The following is a 9,048-nucleotide window of genomic DNA, read 5'->3' on the forward strand; positions in this document are numbered from 1 at the left end:
CGCCGAGAGTCAGTGCGCGCCCCGGAAAGCCCGGATGCGGTTCGATAGGCAAACCCGTCGCTGCGCTCCCTGTCGGGGGTTCCGCCCCCCCTCCCCCCCCCCCCCCCCGTCCGCCACCGGGTTCGGGAGTTCAGTGTTTCGAAACACCACAACGTTACAACATTGTGTCGACGGCGGCGGTTGCGCGGTGTTTAAAAGCCCGTCCATGCGCGTCCTCGCGAACATCGCGGAGCAGCGCGCGCGGGCGCGGGAAAGCGAGCGAAGCGGAACGCGCACCGAAACATGGTGAGGTCCTTCGCCCTTCGTCCGCGTCCACGTTTTTTTTTTCGTTTTCGTTTGGTTTCGGTTTTCTCCGGCCATCCGGCCACCGGCCGCTGACCAGTGGCCCCTGCGCACACACGAGAGCACGTGTTCACCTCACCGAGGGCGACGGGAGGGGGTAGGGGGTGGGTTGAAGAGTGCCCGGGCCCGGGTGTTCGTTGTCCGCGCGCGGTGCTGGCGGGAAAAATTACCAACCCCTGGGGGCCCCGCGATGAGTGAGTGAGCCTCGTACTCTCGTAATAATATCCTTGTGTCGGTCCTTGTCCTTGTGTATTGCTGTTCCTGTTTTTTTTTTGCTTCTTTTTCGGTTCGTTCGTCGCTGTGTGTGATGCGAGTTGTTGCGCGACCTTTTTTGTAAAATAATACCGTGCCAGAAGGGTGCGGGTGCGGGTTGGCTGGCTTGTGGTGGTGCGCGCGAAAAAGGGTACGCCTGAGGACCCCTTCCAGACCTTTTTCCAGATAGTGCGCCATATGGTCAATTACGGTTGCGAGGCCGCGATCGACCGGCGGGAGCGCGGCTTCCGTATCCAGCCACCCTCTCTGTCTCGCTCGTTCGCACGTGCATTTCGTCAACGCTGGGGGGGACAGGACCGCCGTAAATTAATTCATATATACATCTAAATATGATACTTATAATCGATATATATATTATGCTTATAGATTGGTATACATGTACATGCATACATGTGACGTACCGTTTGTGACGCTTCCGGTGCTCGAGGGGCTCTTCAGCTCTGATGCTATTCATGACCTTCGTGATTGCTGCTGCAGCAGGTTGCGCAAACCGCGCATTCCGGAATTATGCCAAGCACTGCAGGAATCTTTTCGTGAGAAAGAAAAAACAGTATCAGAAGGATAAATAGAGAAACAGCGAAAGAGAAAGAGGCAGAGCACGTGTGACTGCGGCTAACCCGGCACCCTTTTGGCAGTCCCGAAAGCCGGTTCCGCAAGTCCTCGGACTCGAAGACCGCCGGCTGGACGACCACCGTTTGGGCCATTGTGACCCCTCCTTTCGTGCGGCATCCAGATATGCACAGGACAGTGCTTTAACACCTGAGGCACATTTCGGCACACCATCAAGTTCGCTGGCCTCTTGATGTGTTGTCCCGCTATCCCCGTGTGCCAGTGCATCGGTATCCGGCCGAGCGTGATGACTCATCGCACCCAACGATGATCACTGCGCGTAACGAGGGGGGGGGGGGGGGTGAGAGGGGCAGCTGGGCAGTGCAGCGGAACGCGCGGTCCAAAAGATGGCACGGAAGTGCAGTGGATTGGCAGTGGATGAGTCACCGAGCGCCGGTTTAACCGCATCCACACGCGAAGCTGCCACCTGGCAGAGGGCAGAGGGCAGAGGAATGCAGAGGGGAATGGGAAACGGAAGGATCGGCGGTGTGAGTAATATGCTCTCATGTCCAGGACAATATGCACCGGCATCATCAATCGACCGCTCGTACGTTCTCAGCAAAGTTACGGACGTTTGGTCCAGTTTGGACTTCGTTAGGCGATGTAAGCGCTCTGCAGACAGCGAGCTGAAAGTTGGGATCGACCAAATTTGGGACCGACGCCTTCACACCAATGTGCCGAATTTGGGAACGTCAACAGAAAAGTATTTCGCCCTGTCGGTCGGGGGAAAACATTGAGACACCTTGTGTGTTTTTAAACTAATCGAAGACTACTCAATTGAGGTTTTTTTGTATCACAAGCAATTTTAACTTAATTATTTCTTGTAATTCAAACACAAATTCATCATAAACTGTTTTAATTCTCGCATCAAAACGCAATGGATCTTGAACTTGCAAATATAAACACAAATAATCTGTCAAAAAACAAAACAGCCCGAAATATTTCGCCCCAACCACCACACCTCCAACTATACGAACCTAGACAAATTGGCGAACCCAAGACTGTCTCTTTTATCAATTTTACTTTCGACGGAGTAACTTGACGCCGTTGCCGGTGTGAAGTATCCCATACAATCCAATGGAAGACAACGCGTGTTGACGTTCCGAAATTTCATTTCCAGAACGCACTTCGGATGTGTGCTGAGGCCTGTAGGTTTGATTTCGGGCGGTGGTCAGTGATGCGATTCCCACGAACTCCACCACTAACGATGACTGGTTGCCTGGAGGAGCTGTGTCTCAGCAGGCACAGCCACTAGCAAGGAATTACCCTGTTGAAGAAACTACAATCGCGTGCGCGAAACGCAGCAATACGATGTACCGTAAGAGTTTGTTTGTTTGTTTGTTTGTTTATTGGTTAACTCATTGGCCTGCCTCGGCTAGATGAGCAGTAATGATACAATACATTTACACGCGGACGCACAAAACATAAGATTAAGCGAATCTCAGGCGCTCCCTGAAGTCGGTCACAGGCAGATTGAAGTCGAAAAGTGACGCCACAGAGTTAAAACATCGAAACATAGCAGCCATGGGCTCATGGCTGGCGTATTGGTGAGATGAGCGTGGGATCGACAAGGGTTGACGGTAACAAGCTGGCTGTCGGTGAACACTCAAACTGATCCTTTCCAGGAGTGCTGGTGCGTCAATGCGTCACCCAATAGCAACTTCGCAACAGCAAGATTACCTGGTGGTTTCGTCGACGTTTTCGAAGAGGTTCAAGCCCTAGCAGGAGGCAGCGTAGTCAGGCGTGTTGTTGCAGCTAATCCATGGCAGCTTCCTCACCGCATAGCGCGTTAATTTTCGCTGGATTGCCTCCACTCGACTCGACTGGTAGGGCGACCAGACGATTGCGTTCGTTTCGAGTGTAGATTTGACGAGGGAACAGTACAGAGTCAAATTCTTTCGTCATTTTAAACAGTAGACCTAAAGTACGATTGGCCCGCTTGATAATGCCCTCGTAGTGAGCGGTAAACGAAAGTTTGGCGTCGAGTATAACACCGAGGTCGTAGACTGCCAGCACGCGTTCCACGTGCCTGAACTGGGGCTCATCCATCAACTTCAAGGAAGCGTCCACGGTTGAAAAGGACCAAGACTTCCAGGAGAGATGCGATTATGAAGCTGCTTATAAAATGGCAACAAATTATACAAATATGAACTGCGGAAGAGACCATGTTCGGGTGCGTCGCTGTCCAGCTAGATTTGTCTTCAAAATTCGAGCACTTTCAAGCAGTCAGTTTTAAACAGTCCGGCCACACCGTGCAAGGAACGGGGGGGGTCCGTACGGTACACGGTGGCAGTTGGGGTACCGGCGGCGCGGGGGGTGACCGATGGATAATTGAGCTAATAGGCGATGGCGTTGTCGGCACACCAGTCGTCAGTTGCAATCGCGGCGCTTGGAAGCGACCAGCGATTGTGTGTATATTTATGGACTATCCGCCCTGATCCTGCCGTGGCCGGTACGTAATCCGGTACGCGTGACGCCGGGCCCGAAGACCCCGGGCAAGAACTCTCCGGGCAAGACGTCTTGCCGGCAAGACGACGCGTTTGTCCACCCGCAGGACCACTTAGGCTAACCGAACCGAACTGAAAGGGTGGGGAGAGGGAGGATACGGAGCTGCAATAACCATAAAGCGCAAAGCGATGTCCTTCCGAAATCACCGCGCGCGCGCGCTCACTCGTCGAAGCAGTTCAATAATCATTTACGCATCCTTTCCGGTGGTCCTGGATTGCCGGCGACAGCGCTCGGCGCGCTCGTAAACGGAGCAATAAAGCCGGGTGTGCAGACCGGCAGCCAGACCCCCCGCGGGGGAGAGAGGAGAGGGAGATCTGGTGGTGTCTGGTGTGTGCACATGTGTGGATGGGTGGTGTGGGCGTAGAGACACTACTTCTGGGCTGCTCGTCAATTGCTTGACGAGCGCGCGCGCTCGTCCACCCAAAAACCCGTTACGACCCGCTGTGAAGTGCTGTGGTGTGGTTTCTTGACATCCCCCGTGTCTTGGCGCTGGGGTTGGAGAGAGTGAGAGCGAGAGCGAGAGAGAGAGGGGAATAAATTGCGCGATTTTCATTAGGACCAGGGGCCTATTGGATCGAAATCGAGTAACGGCCACGATTAAAGGGCTTCCGATTTGCTCGGCTCCGATGCGCGTTCTTCGACGTTCTCCGTCAATAATGCGAGAGAGAGAGACGTGGAGAGGCAGGGGCTGTACACGGATTCTTGGTGAAGGAGCAGTGGCAGGAGTGAGCCTTCCGGGCCGGGCTTTCCGCCATTGATGCGAAGATGATGATGACGACGATGACGATGGCGACGAGATGGGACGACAACGACGGCCCGGTGCCCGGCGTCTTGGCAAAGGAGCCATTCCCTAAAACGATCCAATAATGCGGCACGGGGGGAGGGTTGACAGCGACGACCGATCAAGGCAAGATTGGGCCGGGCCAGGCCAGGCCAGGCCAGTCAGGAGCAGCTCCAGCAGGGCATCCCCTGGACCGGCACAAGTATAATCGTAAAATTTTACGATCAAACATAAGTCTACCATGGCATACGAATCAACAATTGCTGCCGGATTCCGGTGTGTGTGTGTGCTGTGGTGCGCCGATCCTGGTGGACCTGCGATTCCGTGCGACACTGCACGGACGAACCACGACGAACGGCAGCATACTTTCTTTTGCCCCTGTCCGTTTTTTTGTCCTGTCCCGTATCCGACGCTCCGACGTCAGGATGCTGCAAGGATGCGCTCACACACGACATCGGGCGGGCAAACATCTGAAACAATAACGATTTCCCGTTCCGTTTGCCGCTCGCACTCTTGGCCCGGGACCATGCTAGCTCCTGCGGACGACGGATGTCCCAGGTCCAACGGGGTGGGGGGGGGGAGGGATTTCTGTTGGGAAATAATTTGATTGTACCCTCCGTCTCCCGCCAGTACTGCCCGTTGGTGGGCGATAAATTTAGCTGGCTACCCTCCACGCGACAGCTACCTGTCGGGACTTCTTCACCCGGGACCGACGTCTCAACGTCCGGTTCAAGCCGCCAGCAACCTCGCACTGGGTAGCTGTAGCCTTCGGAGCCCTCCGAGTTGAGAGAACAAATGTCCAGACTTGCGGATGGGTCCAGAGAGAGTGTCTCCACGGTCTCCGGTGACGTCATCAGGTACCATTAACACCTTCAAATTTGTTTCACCAAGACCGACTTCAATCCAGACCTCGCAGATCTCAAAAGAACTTGCTCTCTAGTTTCAGAAATTTCGCCTGAATGAAGAGGTTACCGTTGATGTGATTACGTTAATGAATAAATCTACTAGGCTGTTCAATAAGTTCTTTGCCTTGATAAGAAAAACACACATTTATGGTTTGAAATACACTTTATTATCCAGTATGGCCTTTCTGAACATCAATACACTTGTTCCAAGGAGACTCCAATTTATAAATTCCATCCCTGAAGTGACAAACGGGAACGCCTTCAAAATACGCCTCCGCAGCTGTTATGACATCATCATTTAATGAAAAACGCTTTCCGCGCACTTATGCCTGAAAACAGATGGAAGTCGCTAGGGGCCAAATCTGGTGAATACGATGGATACTCCAACAATTAGCTCTTTAATTCATGGAATTTTGCAATTTTTGCGAATTTTTCGTCTGCGTCTAAAAAGTTACAACAATAATTGAAATTTATTGTTTTACCAGTTTGCAAGTAATCCGGTGACAAAATTTCTTTCACATCCCAAAAATTAATGCTAATACCCAAAAACCCCGGTTTGGGGCGATTTCTGGACACGAACTCGTTTCGGATCCGAAGAAAAAGGTTCACGCCACTCCTTCTCCTCTTGTTTTGATTCACGATCATGGTGATAGACCCCGGTCTCATCCATAGTGATGATTCAATGCACAAAATCCATTTAATCCTTTCAAAAAAGCTCTAAATGTTGCCGAGAATGTTCCATTCGAATGCCGTTTTGATCCTTCTTTTTGCACACAGCTTTTTGAAACTCAGTATTTCAGCCAAATTATTGGTTATACCGCTCAATGAGATGGCTAAGCCTTATACTAAATCTCTTTCAGTGGTTCGACGATTTTCCAATACGATATCCTCTATTTTTCTACGATTTCAGGTGTTGTGTCTGTTTTATGGCGTTTTTGACGTGGATCGTCTTGAAGGCTACTACGACCACGTTTAAACTCAGAAACCCCCCCTTTTAACCCCCTAATTGAAGGTGATGAGTCCTTATATCAACATTCGTTCATAATTTTCCTTTGCTTTCAAACCTTTCAAAAATAAAAAAAATCAATCACTCCACGATACCTGATTTTTTCCATTGTAAAAAATACTGTGACATGTCGATACTTAATTTGTTGGTAAAAGAAAATTTACCGACCGATTAAAACAAACCTTCACATACGTTCATATGAAGAGTGTACCAATATAACAAACAAAAATTAGACTCATAGCAGCGCCTCCAGTTATCGAGGCAAAGAACTTACAGAGCACCCCAACAGTTCTCGAGCTTAGGCCCGACGGGACTTTTCGGTCCACATACGTAACTAAAAAGCTAGGTACGCTAGGTAAGCAGCAGCTGCCGTGCGACGCACGAATGCGCGCCAAAAGGTGGGAAAGCTGGGAAAACGCTGGGCCCAGGCACCAGGGGACAAAGAAAATCGGACACATTAGCAGCCGGGCACGCTCCGGTAATCAAATCATTGACTGGCGCCGTCCCGCGTTGCAACAGCCCGGCTGGACCGGCTGCAAGTGACAACAGTCAACAAGTACAGCAAAGGCCGCAATCCCCTAGCCCTTAGCCCCTAGCCCGGCCCGGCCAGTGATGCGCAAAAACACCGGCGTCCCCCCGGGACAGACACCAACCGACCGACCAACACCAGCTACTGACCTAGTGACAGGGCGACAGGAGAGAGAGAGAGAGAGAGAGCAGAGCTAGAAAAAACAGAAACCTAACGAACGAATGATGAGCCCCGACAAAGCCCCGAAAGGTGTCCTGCGGACATCGGCCATCGGCCATCGGCCATCAGAAGCGCTGAGAAGCGGCGCTGAAGGCCCTGACTGCACCGCACAACCGGAAGTGCACTTTCGATCATCGGGCCGGAGGAAGGGAGCGAGGGAGGGAGTAACGCTCCCACAGCCCGGGACGCCGGGGCCGGGGCCGGGGCCGGGGCCGGGGTCGGGGCGTCCGGTCGATCAATCGATCCACGGTGCCACGTGGCGCGTACGTCGGGCGATGGTTATTTGAATTTGATTTGATTTGATGAACCCTTCAAATCAATAACGTTCGTGCGTGCGTGCGTGCGTGCGTGGACCAGAGCCCTCACCCCAGGCGGTTTGAGGTTTGTTCGTATCAACGATTTATTTTACTTTTTTTTTGTTTGGTTGTTGCCTCTTGTTCTCCGTTGATGTTTATGTTGATGTTTTATGCTGCTGCTCAAGTAGTGAGCCGAAAACCCGGCGGCGCCGGTCTATTGTCCGCGGCGGCGGCGGCGTGTGGCGTGTGGCGTACGGGGTCGGTCGAGTGGGGTGGTGCGGGGTAGATGAGTGACGAGCCTGTTAACGTGGAATCACTCAGCCTCAGCCAGGCATCATGCAGGTCATAAATTATGCTGCGCGCGAATGGGGCGAGTGGTTCGGTTTTGCTGCCAAACGCGCAAACAATGCATTAAAAAAGCGGACCCGGAAATCGCCCGGATCGGTCAGGAGAGACAATAGCCCGCCGGCAATAGCCGCACCAGCCGGATGGTGCGGGTCGTGCAGGGAGCGAAAGCGGGAAAACGATGAGATGAGTTGGCCGTGTCCCTCCGGCCCGGTGGAGGGTGTCGTGATTCAACGAGCTCCCAGCACCAGGGGACCAGGAGCCATCTCGCTCGCTGTGGCTCTTCAGATTGCATCACCGAGAGGACACTCGAGTGGGCCGCCCGGACCGCCCGGACCGCCAGCTGAATCGCCGATTCGTCGGTCGAACGCTTCAAGGTGCTTGGGCTCACTCACTGCTGGACGCATTGTATCTTCTGAATGGAAACCTAGAGATACTGGCCACAGAATTTGCCTTCGCGAGATGCTTTCTGTGTTGGACCAGTAGTCACCAAGCGCCGCGGGGCCGTTTCAGCGATTCGAGAGCAATAAAGCGCTCTCTCGGAAGGTCTAGAAAAAAGAATAAAAGTAACATAAAATACAAACACCCACGCAGGGAAAAACGGGAAAACATGGAAAAACTCTATGGAAAACATCGAGCAAATTATCAACCGCGAACAAAATAATGTAAGCCACAAAACCCAACCACGAAAAACCGCCTTCAGGAAACCGCAAAGCAAAGCAGGGGACCAAATTGTCCAATTAATAGACGAACAACACGGGAACGGGAAAATCCTAAAGTCAAAATGCAAAAATGGACAGCGGAAAACATTTCATAATTGGACCTAATTGGACCTGCATGTCTGCAACCTGGTCTGGAATCAGTCACGAGATAGTCACGACAACGGCTCCTGGACATCGCCTTCGAGCAGGTGACAACCTGGCAAAACTCAGGGATAATATTCCTGAGCGCTGCCGGCGAGAAACCTTAATTATTATGGCCATTCTATTAGACGACTCACCTTAGAAGAGACATTACCCAGAGGTCCGGGAAACCGGGAACAACCGGTATTCCAGAGGTGTGGTCCGAGGATCCACACGGGCATTCTTCCCCGATTCTTCCCCGACAAATTCGCGAGAAACCCGCGCACCGAAACCACCGAAGGACCCGCGAAACGTCGAACGGAGCGATAATCTGCGGCATTGCGGCAGGATACCCGCCACACGTCTCGCCATGCCGGAATGTCACACATACAC

The sequence above is a fragment of the Anopheles cruzii genome, chromosome X, assembly GCF_943734635.1.
Source record: "Anopheles cruzii chromosome X, idAnoCruzAS_RS32_06, whole genome shotgun sequence".
In the NCBI taxonomy this organism is placed as follows: domain Eukaryota; kingdom Metazoa; phylum Arthropoda; class Insecta; order Diptera; family Culicidae; genus Anopheles; species Anopheles cruzii.